The 15,755-nt window shown below is 41.5% G+C and overlaps 2 long non-coding RNA genes across 3 annotated transcripts in view; one reads left to right on the forward strand and one right to left on the reverse strand.

Moving 5' to 3' along the window:
- The window catches only part of LOC145554076 (uncharacterized), a 332,923-nt gene that overhangs the window by 161,404 nt on the left and 155,764 nt on the right, over positions 1-15,755 (forward strand). The gene's annotated exons all lie outside the window — the stretch shown is intronic.
- Positions 10,088-11,269, reverse strand: LOC145554075 (uncharacterized). The gene is made up of 3 exons (XR_014090107.1): positions 11,196-11,269; positions 10,344-10,400; positions 10,088-10,275 (listed from the first exon to the last, which is right to left on the reverse strand). It is a non-coding gene; the product is annotated as an uncharacterized LOC145554075 (long non-coding RNA).

Here is a 15,755-nt window from a genome sequence, read left to right on the forward strand (position 1 = left end):
GTTACTAGCCAGTGCACTTCAGTCTGTGGAGGAGACCGCGCAGTCAAGAACTGCTTCAAGATATGCCTGGCCAGAGTCTATCCTAAAGGAGAAAGTGACAAAGCCATAAAGGCTTACGTTATCATAGATGAGCAGAGTAACAGATCTCTGGCACACTCGATTTTCTTTGACACGTTTGGTGTTCAAGGCCCGGCTGCGTCGTACTCACTAAAGACTTGCTCTGGAATGTCTGAAAATATGGGAAGAATAGCTTCAGACTTCTGTATAGAGTCAATGGATGGTAAAACAGTGCAGCTACTACCAAGTCTGCTGGAGTGTAACGAGATACCAGACAACAGAGCAGAAATTCCAACACCAAGTGCTGCTCTTCATCATGAACATCTCAAACCAATCGCTCACCTCATCCCAGAACTCGAACCAGATGTCCCTATTATGCTCCTACTTGGACGTGACATCATCAGGCTTCACAAATGGTTCACAAATACATCAATGGCCCACCAGAAGCTCCTTATGCTCAGGAACTTGCTTTAGGATGGGTGATTGTGGGCAAAGTCTGCCTTGGGCGTGTTCATAAATCACTCGGCGTGAACACATATTTCACCAACATTCACGAACAGGCTTGTACAGCCATTTTTGAGCCCTGTCCAAGTGTTCTACATGTTAAAGAGAGATACAGTCCCAAAAGATCAAAAGATGTCTACGAGGTAGAAGATTTCGAGCTAGGTCACACAGTGTTCCAACTTACCAGTGAAGATAATAAACAAGCTCCATTCTTTGAAGATCTTGCCTGTTGGGGTTTTTTAAAGTCAGTTCAAGACCTGTATAGAACCAGACACAAGACAAATGAGGGTTTTATGACTTCCTTTGCAAAGGGAGAGATCCACAACCTCTAACCCGCTCGGGATCAAAGATTGGTGAGCTCTGCTCAACTCTGCTTGGAAATGGCTTTTATTATGATGACCTTCTTCAGTAGAACAATGCTGAGATAACAGAACAGATGGACCCCTTGAGTAGGAAATTACATTATAGATACAGAAAGAACCTTAAAGCATGACTGGTCAAAGGTAACTGAACACATGTAGATAAAACATTCAAATAAAATGATGAAACAATGATTAGTTAAAATGAGTAATTTTACCCAACATTCCCCCCTGTTCAACATTTTATGTCCTAAATACACAATCCAGTAAATGAAGACCAGAAGAACCCGTAAGGGACAAAACGGAAATCAAAACATAAAACTAAGAAAAACTACAAACAGAACCTGAGGAAACAACAAAACTGCAAATCAAGCATCAGCACCACACTGATTTTGCTGTACAAAACTTTAAGTGAAATGCATCATAAAGAATTACAGCAATGTGTTTTTTTCAAGTTTCTGGACAAGATTCAAATTTAACAATGTCCATTGTGATGTTCACAAATGCATGAAATCTGTAAGAGAGCGTTTCCAAACGCAGAATGTTCTTTGCCACACCTATCCATGGAAACAAAGCAAGAGTAACCTTTTGTCCATCAGTCCAGTGTTTGTGTTCTGGAGGAACGTCAGTCCCCCAGACTGAGTCATGAGGCTTAAAGTTCAATACTTCACGTTTCCGTTTACCCGATGATGAAGCTGGCCGACGACTGATGATAGTGGTTCCGTCTGACACCCACACAGGTGCACAGCGACCCTGAAATTCTCCTGGTAGAAAGTCATATGGTTTATGACCACAGAGCCACATTGCTCCAGGAGTCGAGAATCGAGGCACGGCGATATTACTCGGACCGATACGTGACATCAGGAAGGTGTTGCTGCAGGAGGAGGTGTTACCGAGTTTTGTACCGCTAACAACCGATCCTTGAGTCCAGCAGCAAGGATGTTTCATATCGGGTCGGCGTTCAGTCCAAAAGTACGGGGAGCTGTGTTTCCCTCCCACTTCAGGACTGCAGGAAATCTGTCACACTGGGCGGAGTGAACTTCAACAATATCAGAGGGATTAGTAGATGAGTATCTGAGGGCAGTGTTCTTACCCCCTAAAGATCGACTCTGGAAACACTCCGCTTCCTCTGCTGTCATTGGTTCATAGGTCAGAGTAGGCTGGTGTGAGCTAAGTGGAAATCTGGAACAAACGTAGCACCCTGCCTCTCCGGTGGAATTTTGTGCTAGGTAATGTAGGTAGGCTACCCACAGGTTACCACCGCCATCCTGGTGTTCATCTAGGTTTTGCAACCAAGTAGTGAAGTCATCATGGTGGAGTTGTAGAGTGTAGCACACAGAGACCACAGCACAACAGAGAACCCACCCAATGAAGGCTCCCATTGTTGCTAGGTTACAGGGACACTGGAGGCACCTGTTCTAAGGGGTGAGAGTCCTTTCTTCACTGAAGTTGAGACGAAACACCTCTATACAGTGTAACCCCTTTGTAATCAGACTTTGGACTTTGATCTCACCCTTAAGGCTCCAGCACTCTCTGCAGCTTACAGTGGCTCAGGTGAATCCAGGAAGGTCTTTCTGCGATCTTAACAGCTGTTGGTGTCATCAACAGAACCTGGTAGGGTCCTTCCCATCGAGGACTGGCCCAGTTCTTTCTTTTGATAACCTTTATGTAGACCCAGTCTCCTGGTTTGATTTGTGGATCCTCCTGTGAAGGAAGAGAATCAGACGGCAGTAAATTTGCTTTTAACAGTTCTTTGTCGTTTAACATTTTTATCATGTAATCAGCCAATGTCTGTTCTTCATCAGCTTTGTCCAAATCTTTTCCAAAAAGAGGCAATCTGTAAGATCTGCCATGAATGATTTCAAAAGGTGTTAACCCATCTATGTTGGAAGTTATTCTCATATACAATTTTACTAAATCCAAACATTCAGGCCATGGTCTTCCTGTTTCTTCCATACATTTTCTTAATCTGCTCTTTATAGTTCCATTTGTTCTTTCAACCAAGCCTGCACTTTGGGGGTGATAGGCACAATGGTTCTTCAAAGTTATGCCTAAATGTTGAGCCATCTGACTGATGATTTGGTTCACAAAATGTGGTCCATTGTCACTGTAGATTGTTTCTGGAATGCCATGTTGTGGGATAATAGTTTTGCAAATAGCTTTAGCTACTGTTAGTGCATCATTATGCTTTGATGGAACAATTTCTACCATAACCAAGCAATATTTGTATGGTCCACTTTGTGTTAATTCAATAAAATCCATGTGCATTGTTTGAAAAGGGTAGGAGGGTTTAGGGAAAGCTCCTCTTTTGGGACGCACATATCCCTGTGGATTATGTTTTATACAGGTGGGGCATGTTTTACAGAAACCCTTTAAGTACTTTTCTAGACCATAAGTTATAAAATATTTCCGAATTAATGATATCATCCCCCCTGTTGACACATGGCAGGGACCATGGGTCACAACAGCCGCTGCTTTGAAAAGGGACCTGGGAAAAACAGGTTTATTAGCGACATGATAGAGACCATCCATACACACATAAACATGAAACATTAAAATCCGTAGTCTCGTTACCTTTGTCTGAGTCACGTCTCACCAGAGAACAATGGATTTCTCTAAACTTGTTGATCTCAGTGCTGCAGACTGTGAAGTCAGCGGGCAGCCCTCCTCTCAAGGCCTAAGAGAGATATGAGGCTGGATAATGTCCAGGTCGGTACCTTACTCTGACCGCTGACCCCTCCAGATATGCAGCCAAAGGATCATTTCACCAAGTTGGTGTTATACTCTAATTATGACACAATACATTAAACATTGTTCTCGAGGAGAATGTGTTTTTTTATTTTTTTAGTTTTTACCACATCTCAGCTTCTCTTCCTTCAGAAAAGCCATAATTCCATGAACCTCTCCTCTTCCCCAATGTTTTTCCAAAGCACAATGAAGTGCTTCTCCTAGCTCAAGTCCATTTAATCTATAAGAAGAAATCAACCCTTCCATATCTACTATAAAACTATCCACATCCTCTTCTACATTTGTTACACTTGCTACTGCTTGTCTAGCTTCTTCCAATGTCCATGGTCTAAAGACATATACATGTTCTGGAGCACCTTGTACTCCTGCTCTAGGATTTGCAACTTGGATCATTGGACAAGCATTCATTACATCATCAGAATCACTAGGAAGGTCGGGAACTGATTGTTTTTCCTGTTTTAACTTTTTTTCTGTACTGCGAAGGACCATTTTAGTGCTCTTCTGTGGCTTGAACTCTTTCTCCTGTTCAGCCAAGTTGTCTAAAAGGTCCGTTACTTCTGCATAGGGACCAGGTTGAGCTAATGATTCATCTGGCTGCGGGGACGGAGAATGGATTGGAGCTCCTCCCGCAGCACCAAGAGCATTGTTATAAGGGGGAGGGGCACATGGTTGTGTCTCATTATCCTCTGGTCTGACAAAGAGGGATTTTGCCTTTCGATCATTTTTCTGTGCCTTTTGTTCTCTTCTAAATTTTGCTTCTGTCAACCATGTCTCTGCACATTGTTTTTCTGTTTTCTAGTTTAATTTTCTTATTTCCTTTGGCATAGGTTATTTTTGTATTTAAAAGACCGACTAATTCTTCCCAAAGGGGAACTTTTAGCTCCATCTTCATTTGATAATTTTTTATCAATTTTTCTCTGAATTCTAAACTATTAGGGTGTTTTAAAACCATGTGTTTTTCATCTCCTTGTGGTTTATAACCCTTTCCTTGTTTATTTCCCATATTGCTCAAATACTCTGTGTTGATTCTCTCAAAACAACAAAAAAACCAGCAACAGCAAAAATTATGTGTGTGTACTCTCAACAGAGGATTGCTATACTGTGAGCCCCGATTGTCCCCTGAAAGACAGGCTTCTAGGCTGAGACTATTTCTCAGTCCGGTCTTTCACTTAGGCTTCTAATGCCGAGGACAGAACGAGTTTTAAATCCTCAGTTGATTCCACACCATTCATTCACTCATTCATACAAAAACAGAATTTAAGTTGAACACCGTCAACTAGGGACTCTAACCCAGAATTTAAGTTGAACGCCGTCAACTAGGGACTCTAACCCAGAATTTAAGTTGAACGCCGTCAACTAGGGACTCTAACCCAGAATTTAAGTTGAACGCCGTCAACTAGGGACTCTAACCCAGAATTTAAGTTGAATGCCGTCAACTAGGGACTCTAACCCAGAATTTAAGTTGAACTCCGTCAACTAGGGACTCTAACCCAGAATTTAAGTTTCTCTTTAGTATCGGCTGTTTCATGTGAAAAGCTTCTACTCACTCAATTGGTGTGTCGGTTTGGTCAGGTCGGATCCCGTCAATCGGCCGCTGACAGACGAAGGGAGACCTATTTCACCGGCCCAGCGGAGAATTTACTCCCCGGGACTTTGTTCGGGTCTTGTTGACTCCGGCAGTGCACTGGCTTCGGTGTGTCGTCCTCAGTCAGCCAACGGTCGGTATGTTGGGATCCGGGTCACGGCACCAAGTTGTTGGGGTTTTTTAAAGTCAGTTCAAGACCTGTATAGAACCAGACACAAGACAAATGAGGGTTTTATGACTTCCTTTGCAAAGGGAGAGATCCACAACCTCTAACCCGCTCGGGATCAAAGATTGGTGAGCTCTGCTCAACTCTGCTTGGAAATGGCTTTTATTATGATGACCTTCTTCAGTAGAACAATGCTGAGATAACAGAACAGATGGACCCCTTGAGTAGGAAATTACATTATAGATACAGAAAGAACCTTAAAGCATGACTGGTCAAAGGTAACTGAACACATGTAGATAAAACATTCAAATAAAATGATGAAACAATGATTAGTTAAAATGAGTAATTTTACCCAACATTGCCTTCATGGCAATAATGAAACAAGGAGTGAAAAAGGATGCTAGTAATAGCTGGGTAGCTCCTCTACCATTCAGACAGCCAAGACAGCACCTCCCTGATAACAGACAGCAGGCTATTAGGCGATTTCACTCTCTCAAACACAACCTAGAGAAAAAACCAGAGATGAGCCAACACTTCTTCTCCTTTATGGAAAAAATATTTGAAAATGGACATGCTGAAGTAGCTCTTCTTCTCAAACCAAACCAGGAACGGTGGTACCTTCCTATTTTTGGGGTGTATCACTCAAAGAAGCCTGGCAACATTCGTGTTGTGTTTGATTCAAGTGCACAGCATCAGGGGGTGTCCCTAAATGATGTTCTCTTGAAGGGACCTGACCTCAACAATCTACTCCTTGGTGTTCTGATGAGGTTTCGCAAAGAAGCTATTGCCATAACTGCAGACATTAAACAAATGTTTCACTCCTTCCTTGTGAGGGAAGAGGATCGTAACTTTCTACGGTTCGTTTGGTTCAGGGACAACGACCCTACACGGGAAGTCATCGAGTACCGCATGACAGTACATGTGTTTGGAAACAGCCCCAGTCCAGCAGTTGCTATTTACTGCCTTAGGCAAGCTGCGATGGAGGGAGAACCACATTATGACCCTGGGGTGAAAGACTTTGTCAACCGTGACTTTTATGTGGACGATGCACTTAAGTCCTTTTCCACTGTAAAAGGTGCAATCAGTCTGCTGAAGAACACACAGGATGTTCTAGCAAACTCTAACTTGAGGCTCCACAAAATTGCTTCTAACAACAAAGAAGTTATGGAAGCTTTTCCTGCTGAAGACCATGCAAACGACTTGAAGGATTTGGACCTAAGCTCAGACGTTCTTCCTGAACAACGGAGCTTGGGACTGAACTGGAGCTTGGAGTCTGATGCATTTGTATTTAAGATCAATGAAGAAGAGAAACCCTTTACACGTCGAGGCGTCTTGTCTGAGGTAAACAGTGTGTATGACCCTTTAGGATGTGTGGCTCCTGTGACCATCCAAGGGAAGTACATTCTGAGAGAGCTGACACAGCAAAGAGTAGACTGGGATTCTCGCCTTCCTGACATGATGGAGGAACAATGGATGATTTGGCGAGATTCACTGAAAGATCTAAGTAACTTGAAGATTCCAAGATCCTATACCAAATTTTCTTTTTCAACAGCAAAGACAATAGAACTGTGTGTTTTTTCAGACGCATCAACAAAAGCTATTGCAGCAGTTGCCTATATCAAGGTGGTGAATGAGATAGGAAGTATACAAACTGGCTTTGTCATGGGGAAGGCAAAACTGGCACCCAGACCTGAACACACAGTTCCCAGACTTGAGCTTTGTGCAGCTGTACTGGCTGTAGAGCTGGAAGAGTTCATAACATCTGAACTTGACATGCAGGTGGATGCAACAACCTTCTACACTGATAGTAAGGTGGTGCTTGGATACATTAGTAACGAAACAACAGAAGAAAATCCAGCAGACTGTGCAACAAGATCTGTACCAGCTGCCTTTCTCTCAAACACCTCTTGGTTTAGAGGGCCTAGCTTTCTTACTGAGCCTAGAAAAGAATCTTTAGAACAAGATTCCTTTGAGCTTGTTGAGCCAAACATCGATGTTGAAGTCCGTACCCAAATCTCCACTCTGAAAACACAGGCTTCTCTTACACTGCTTGGTTCCCATCGCTTTTCTAAGTTCTCTACCTGGCAAGCTTTGAGACGTGCCATTGCTACTCTTCTTCATGTTGCAAACAGCTTTCATACGGTCACAGAAAACAGACAGTGTAAAGGGTGGCACTTATGTCAGAAAGCAGGCACACCCGACCAACTCAATCTATCAGAGGATGTCATTATTCGAACTGTGCAGGAAGAGGCATATGCTGAAGAATTGGCCTGTCTCAAAAACGGTCAAGTGATCTCACGAGGAAGTCCTCTTAAGGTCCTGGATCCCTTTATTGGTGATCACAACATCCTAAGGGTAGGTGGTCAGATGAGACATGGAGAAATTTCTCTGGAAGAAAAACACCCTAAGATCATTCCTGGTAACACCCATACTGCTACACCGATGGTCCGATATTACCATGAACAAACCCTGCACCAAGGCCGTCACTTCACCGAGGGTGCGATTCGTGCAGCAGGTATCTGGATTATTGGTATGAAGAGACTGGTTAGCAATGTCATTTATCATTGTGTCACATGTCGGAAGCTCCGTGGTGTCCCTCAACAACAAAAGATGGCCGACCTGCCAGCAGATCGTCTCTCCATGGACTCTCCATTTACTTATATTGGATTGGATGTGTTTGGCCCGTGGAATGTTGTTGTAAGGCGTACAAGGGTGGTCTCGCCTATAGTAAAAGAGGGGCTGTGATATTCACTTGCATGGCTGTTAGAGCAGTTCACATTGAGGTCATCGAGTCTTTAGACACCTCCTGCTTTATCAATGCCCTCAGGAGATTTCTGGCCATTCGAGGTCCTGTGAAACAGATCCGATCGGACAGAGGCACAAATTTTGTGAGTGCATCAACAGACCTAAAGATCCCATCTAATATTGACTCCAAATCTGTTGAGAAGTATTTGGCATACAGAGGCTGCTCATGGGTCTTTAACCCCCCACATGCATCTCATATGGGTGGCTCATGGGAAAGGTTAATTGGCATAGCCAGAAGAATCCTGGATTCAATGTTTCTGCTAGTTGGGACATCAGCTAGCAGAGGTGCTTACTACACTGATGGCAGAAGTGGTAGCAATTATCAATTCAAGGCCTCTCCTACCAGTGTCTACTGATCCAAGTGACCCAGTTATACTCACCCCAGCTACCCTCCTAACAATCAGACGAATCTGGAGACTGGGAGCATTGTGCTTCTAAGAGACCAGCAACTCAAGAGGAATGAATTGTTCCTGGGATCTGTTTGAGCCACTGCTCCAGTTTGGGGTGACTGCCCCGAGGGCCCCGATGACTACAGGCACCACTGTGGTCTTCACCTTCCAGGTCTTTTCCAGTTCCTCCCTGAGGCCCTGGTATTTCTCCAGTTTCTCATCCTCCTTTTTCCTGATGTTGTAATCACTTGGTATTGCTACATCCACCACAACGGCTTTCCTCTGTTCTTTATCCACCACCACAATGTCCAGTTGGTTCGCCATTACCATCTTGTCTGTCTGGATCTGGAAGTCCCACAGGATCTTAGCTCGGTCATTCTCCACCACTTTTGGGGGTGTTCCCCACTTTGATCTCGGGGCTTCCAGTCCATATTCTGCATATATATATATAAAACCTCACATGGGATTGTGCAACCTCTCGCGAACTACACTGGTTTCTATTTTGAGTGCAGGCTCCTCCTGTCTGTAGGTCGCCAATAGCATTTATAAACATTAAATGTATAAACTGCTTTCCATAATTTAGCTTATGTGTTTAATCTACTGTGTTTTTATTGTCACTGTGTGTGTAACTTGTTTCGTGTGCTGAGGATCGATCAGAAATTACAGAGAACATATTCGAAATGAGGCAGGCAGTTCTCGTGTCTCATCGCTGGGGGCGCTCATGATCCCAGACATTGTAACTCCACAAATACAGAGTAAGAGACGGTAAACAAAGAACTAGCCACACAATAGCTGCGCTGATACAGAGAGCAAGACAGACATGGTTTTCAGTTGTACTTTATAATATATATATATATATATATATATATATATATATACGTCTGAGCATTTTAGTTGGAAAATGCAAAAATCCAGCAATTTGATGAAAACATAATCATAATTAGTTAAGCTAAGTAAAAAATAGCTATTTGAAAATAGCAATGCAATTTAAACCATTTTATTACATTTTATTTTCCATGATGACAGATGGGGAGCTGCTTCCCCTGTCTCCTCTGACTACACACACACACACACACACCACACACACACACACACACACACACACACACACACACACACACACACACACACACACACACACACACACACACACACACACACACACACACACACTCACACACACACATACTGGTTTTGGTGTACTAGCAGGACACTTTTTTCAAACCAGTTTTTTGCAACACTAAACGGACACCCCTTTCCACTTATGCTAGAAAGACGTAGTAAGTTGTCAAAAATCTTGTTAGAGCTACACAACATAGATCTCATTTAAAAATTTAGATACACACTTCAGAACTCAAAATACAAGAATGTGACCCAATGCTGTATTAAAAGGACAAATGATAATGAGATGCTTGGCTCCGCCTATGACACCAACAGTAATTGTCAGGGCCAATTTTATTTATCAGGACCATGGCATACACATACAAAAACATAAAATTTATGTGCATTAAGAAGTCCAAAAATGGAAATATGGACTATAACTAGTCCATATTTCTGTGGAGTGCATTTGTCATCCCATGAGATGTCTGAATCATCTACGGAATCAGGAGCATACTCCTCTTCTGATGATATCGCTTCACTTGAACTTTGTTCTGGACAGACCTGTTGATTAAAAACATTTTGTATACATTGAAAGCGTTTCAGCAAGAATATTTCTACTAAAAGCTTACCAGTGATGTCCTCCTTTTATTTACAATAACACATTTTGTGCAGGGACTGGTTGCAAACTAGACAGAGAAAAGTAAGAATTGACAAAGGGAGGTAGCATAAGTATTTAAAAAGTCAGTGCTGCACTTTGACTCAATTTCAACATACAGCACAACTAGACATGGAAGATCATATTCAAAAGATGAACCCAATTCCCATTCTCAAAAAAATTACCTTTACATCACACACCACTCCATTTCAGAGGTGCAGTCCTTCACATAAAACATTTTTCTAAACTTGACATTTCATCATGGATGATATCATGATCTCACACACAGTTAACCACTGTTAACCGAAAAAAGTGTAATCTTAAAATAAGAATTTGATCCTGACACTTGTGTAGGTATCAAAACCAATGAATTGTTATGATTAATTGTTTTGAATTGCAATAACCATGTGTTTGAACAGTACTTACTATTCTCATGACTATTTTAGAAATAAAAAGGTCATTGAGATAAAACTTATGTCAGGTGAGTTGCCAGAAAATAATTTGCATGCATCCAACTCAGCAGCCTGACAAGACATCTCTATGGAGAGCTAAAATGAAGGGATAAACACTGAATGATTGTTTCTAAAATAAAACAATGTCCACCTAATGTATGAACCTATCCAGTTTATTACAGAGGATCCATGTGTCTGTGCTCATCTGAACTTAACTTTCATTCTTTCTACATGTAATTTCAAAACTCAGTCCTCCAAATTTCTGCACCTTACATGATGAGTATTACACAAGACCAGTGTGTTTGAATAGTACTTAATATTATTTCAATGACTTTATATAAGAAACAAAGTTGGTTGTCAGAGACCAAAATTACCTCTGGAGGGTTGGTTGAACAGGATCCGCATACATCCACGTCACCAGCCTGACACAGTTCATCTTTGGAAATCTGAAATGTAAAGAACACTCACTGAATATGAGTTTGTTGCCAATGTAGAGAACAGTCCTCCCTATTCCTGCACCTTACATTTTGAGTATTACACAGGACCCATGTGTATGTCCACTCCTAAATGTGACTTTCATTCTTCTGTACTTGTAATTTCAAAACTCAGTCCTCACTATTCCTGCACCTTATATTTTGAGTATTACACAGGACCTGTGTGTATGTGCGTTTCTTAATGTAATTTTCATTCTTTCTACCTGTAATTTCAAAATTCAGGTTTCCAAATTTCTGCAACTTACATGATGAGTATTACACAAGACCAGTGTGTATGTGCACTCCTAAATGTGACTTTCATTCTTTTGTACTTGTAATTTCAAACCTCAGTTCTCTCCTTTTATGCAGCTTACATATCAAGTGTTACGCAAGACTTGTGTGTTTGAACAGTACTTAACATCATATCAAAAACTGTATTTTAGAAAATAAGTTGGTCATTGGAGACCAAAATTACCTCTGGAATTACCTCTACCCCTGTTGATTGAACAGGACCCGCCTGAATCCACGTCACCAGCCTGACACGGTTCATCTTTGGAAATCTGAAATATAAAGAACACTCACTGAATATGAGTTTGTTCCCAATTTAGAAAACAGTCCTCCCTATTCCTGCCCCTTACATTTTGAGTATTACACAGGACCTGTGTGTATGATCGCTTCTAAAACAGCTTTCATTCTTCTGTACTTGTAATTTCAAAACGTAGTCCTCCTTATTCCGGCACCTTACTTTTGAGTATTACACTGGACCTGTGTGTATGTGCGCTTCTAAATGTAACTTTCATTCTTTTGTACATGTATTTTCAAAACTCAGTTCTCCCTTTTTATGCAGCTTACATATCAAGTATTACACAAGACCTGTGTGTTTGAACCGTACTTAACAGTCATCCCCAACCACAGGCCGCAGATCAGTACCAGTCCGTGAACCAATTGGTACCGGGCCGCACAAGAAAAATATTTTCGTGTTACATATTGTCTGAGTATGGAGGATTGTTTATTTTGAAAACCCTTTAACCGGATTCTCTCTGTTACGTCTTGCTCACCTACATTGAGACCACAATGAGTAAGAAAGCGATATTTTGGAAAGTTTCTTTGGAAAAGGGGAAAGGACCAGAGACAGGAGAGTAGATTTATCCTGGACTTGTAGGTGACTCCCATGTTCCAAGCCCACTCTGAATAATATGTACCAGCTTACAAATGAGGCAATGGAGCTTCAAACTTCTTTGCCATTACACCCTCTGCATTGTGTGTCATCGTTTCCAAGGTGGGATCATTTCATTGCAGAGAAACAAGCTCAGGACTCCCATTAATTTGTCATTGTCGTAAGTTAAAATTTTCATGAAAATAAATATTCGTTTTTGTGGCATTTTCAAATCTTATATTGAAGGGATGTGTGAACGTTAGCATAGCGACTAGAGTCAGAGAGCATTATAGCAGTGATCGAGATGAGAAAAGAGGAGTATAGCTTGTAAGTCTTAAGTCTGGTTCGCACGGCAAGATTTTAGGATTGTCAGACGATTTTCCAAATTCTGTGACCACAGAGCTGATAAAAGTACAACAGGTTTATGTGTCCAGCCACATAACAGGAGCAAATCTTGCCATGTGAGCAGGCTTTTAGTACAAAATGATGTCACAACTACAATCTACCTGCAATGTATATAGCTAGTGAAAGCATCAAGCCTTGACTGAATGAATAGCCTTGTGTCACGTTAATTTAATGACGGATAGCTGAAAAGTTACCGGGTTTATCAACTGTGGTAGCAATTTTTCTCCATCTCCACTCGTCATCATTTCTGTGGATATTCTTTGTACGAAATGCTGAATAAACATTCATGCTGTTTCCACATATCTCCGATATCCACCGGACTCATTTTGGGCATGTCAGCTCAGCTGTTTGGAATTCCCCTCCATGAGCTACGTCACAGCGCTTTCTGATTGGCTGCCTGTCAAATTGAACAGGTTGAGTTCTAGCTCCCAATCAAGGAAAACCCTATAAGCTGTGAGAATATGCCCGATTTTAGATCGGAGCAGTCCCAATGTTCCAACGACTGGATGTGATCAGTCTTAGCATGCCATAGATGGCAGGATGAACGGTTACGATTATCGCAAGCAACGTTCTAAGATTGTTGTAAGGGGAAATTCGGGGTAAAAAAAGAAGAACCCGAGCCACAGAAACATGGCCAAGTCTTCACCGGTCCGCGGTGATAAAAAGGATGGGGACCACTGGTACTTAATATCATTTCAAAGACTTTATCTTAGAAAATAAGTTGGTCAATGGAGACCAAAATTACCTCTGCAAGGTTGGTTGAACAGAATCTGCATGCATCCACGTCACCAGCCTGACACAGTTCATCTTTGGAAACTAAATGTGAGTGTGTTCCCAATGTAGAAAACAGTCCTCTCTATTTCTGCACCTTACATTTTGAGTATTACACAGGACCTGTGAGTATGTGTCCTTCTCAATGTAACTTTCATTCTTCTGTACTTGTAATTTTGAAACTCAGTCCTCCCTATTCCTGCACCTTACATTTTGAGTATTACACAAGACCTGTGAGTACTCCTGATCAAAATCTTAAGACCAGTCAAAAAATTGCAAGAATTTGCATTTTGCACTATTGGATCTTAAGTCCAAATTAGAGCTTCACAATGTTAAAGGAAAAATCAGTGCAAGAGACAAGAACTTTTGAGCAGGCAATTTTCTGAAAACTGCATTTACACTCAAACATGATTTTTTTCAGCTGATCAAAAGTTTAAAACCATAGTCTTTAAAAGCCAAAAGATGTGCCAAACTCTGGATTTCATGTCATTTTCTGTCAAGTCTTTACACTGTCAAGACCTCGTGATGGCAAAAGCAAAAAGCACACTGACTTTGAACGTAGTAGGATTGCTGAGCTGCATAAGCAAGGCCTCTCACAATGTGCCATTGCTGCTGAGGTTAGACGCAGTAAGACAGTCATTTTGCATTTTTTAAATGATCCTGAGGGTTATGGAACAAAAAAGTCAAGTGGTAGACCCAAACAATTTCACCAGCTCTGAGCCGCAGGATCCGATTGGCTGAACGTCAAGACACGGGATGATCCTCTACCCAAATTAAGGCCATTACTGGTGCTGACTGCAGCCCAATAACCATCAGACCGCATCTGCGAGAGAAAGAAGGGCTTCAGAAACAAAACACAAAAAACATCTTCAAAGGCCATGTCTTCTTTATCGCCACAAAATTTCCCATTTGGACTTTGCAAGGGTGCGCCAAACATGGGATATTGAAAGGTGGAAGAAAGTTATCTTCTCTGATGAGAAAACATTTAACCTTGATGGTCCTGATGGCTTCCAACATTACTGGCATGACAAGGAGATCCCACCTGAGATGTTTTCTACATGGCACAGTGGTGGGGACGCCATCATGATTTGGGGTGCGTTTTCCTTCAATGGAACAATTGAGCTTCAGGTTGTGCAGGTTCATAAGGGGAGATGTTGCAGCGGGAATCCCTCATGACTGAGGGCCCTTGTCTGTGTGGTAATGATTGGGTTTTTGCAACAGGACATTGCTGCAGTTCACAATGCCCGCCTGACAAGGGAGTTCTTCCAAGAGAATGACATCACTCTTTTTGACCATCGTGCATGTTCCCCGGATCTAAACCCAATTGAGAACATTTGGGGATGGATGGCAACGGAAGTTTACAAAAATGGACATCAGTTCCAGACAGTGAATGCCCTTCGTGAAGCCATCTTTAACACTTGGAGCAACGTTTCCACTAGCCTCCTGGAAACATTGGCATCAAGCATGCCTAAATGATTGAAGTCATCAACTTCAATCATTCTTGAAGAGCTACCATTCTTGTAGCTCCACAAGAATGGTGGAGCTACTCATTACTGAGTCCTTTTTTGACACTCTGATTTCTGTTTTGGGGTTTTTTTTTGGTTTTTTTGAGCTATGGTTTTAAACTTTTGATCAGCTGAAAAAAATCATGTTTGAGTGTAAATGCAGTTTTCAATGAATTCCCCACTCAAAAGTTTTTGTCTATTATGCTGATTTCTTCTTTTAACATTGTGAAGCTCTACTTAGAACCTTCTTAAGATCCAATAGTGCGATATGTAAATTATTGCAGTTTTTTAACTGGTCTTAAGATTTTGATCAGGAGTGTATGTGTGCTTCTAAATGTAATTTTCATACTTCTATACTAGTAATTTCAAAACTCAGTCCTCCCTTTTAATCCAGCTAACATATTTAGTATTACACAACACCTATGTATTTGAACAGTACTTAATATCATTTCAATTACTTTATTTTAAAGAACAAGTTGGTCGATGGAGACCAAAATTACCTCTGCAAGGGTTGGTTGAACAAAATACGCATGCATCCACGTCACCAGCCTGACATAGTTCATCTTTGGAAATCTGAAATGTAAAGAACACTCACTAAATGTGAGTTTGTTCCCAATGTAGAAA

This window comes from Poecilia reticulata, chromosome 12, assembly GCF_904066995.2.
Source record: "Poecilia reticulata chromosome 12, P_reticulata-male-v2, whole genome shotgun sequence".
Lineage (NCBI taxonomy): Eukaryota > Metazoa > Chordata > Actinopteri > Cyprinodontiformes > Poeciliidae > Poecilia > Poecilia reticulata.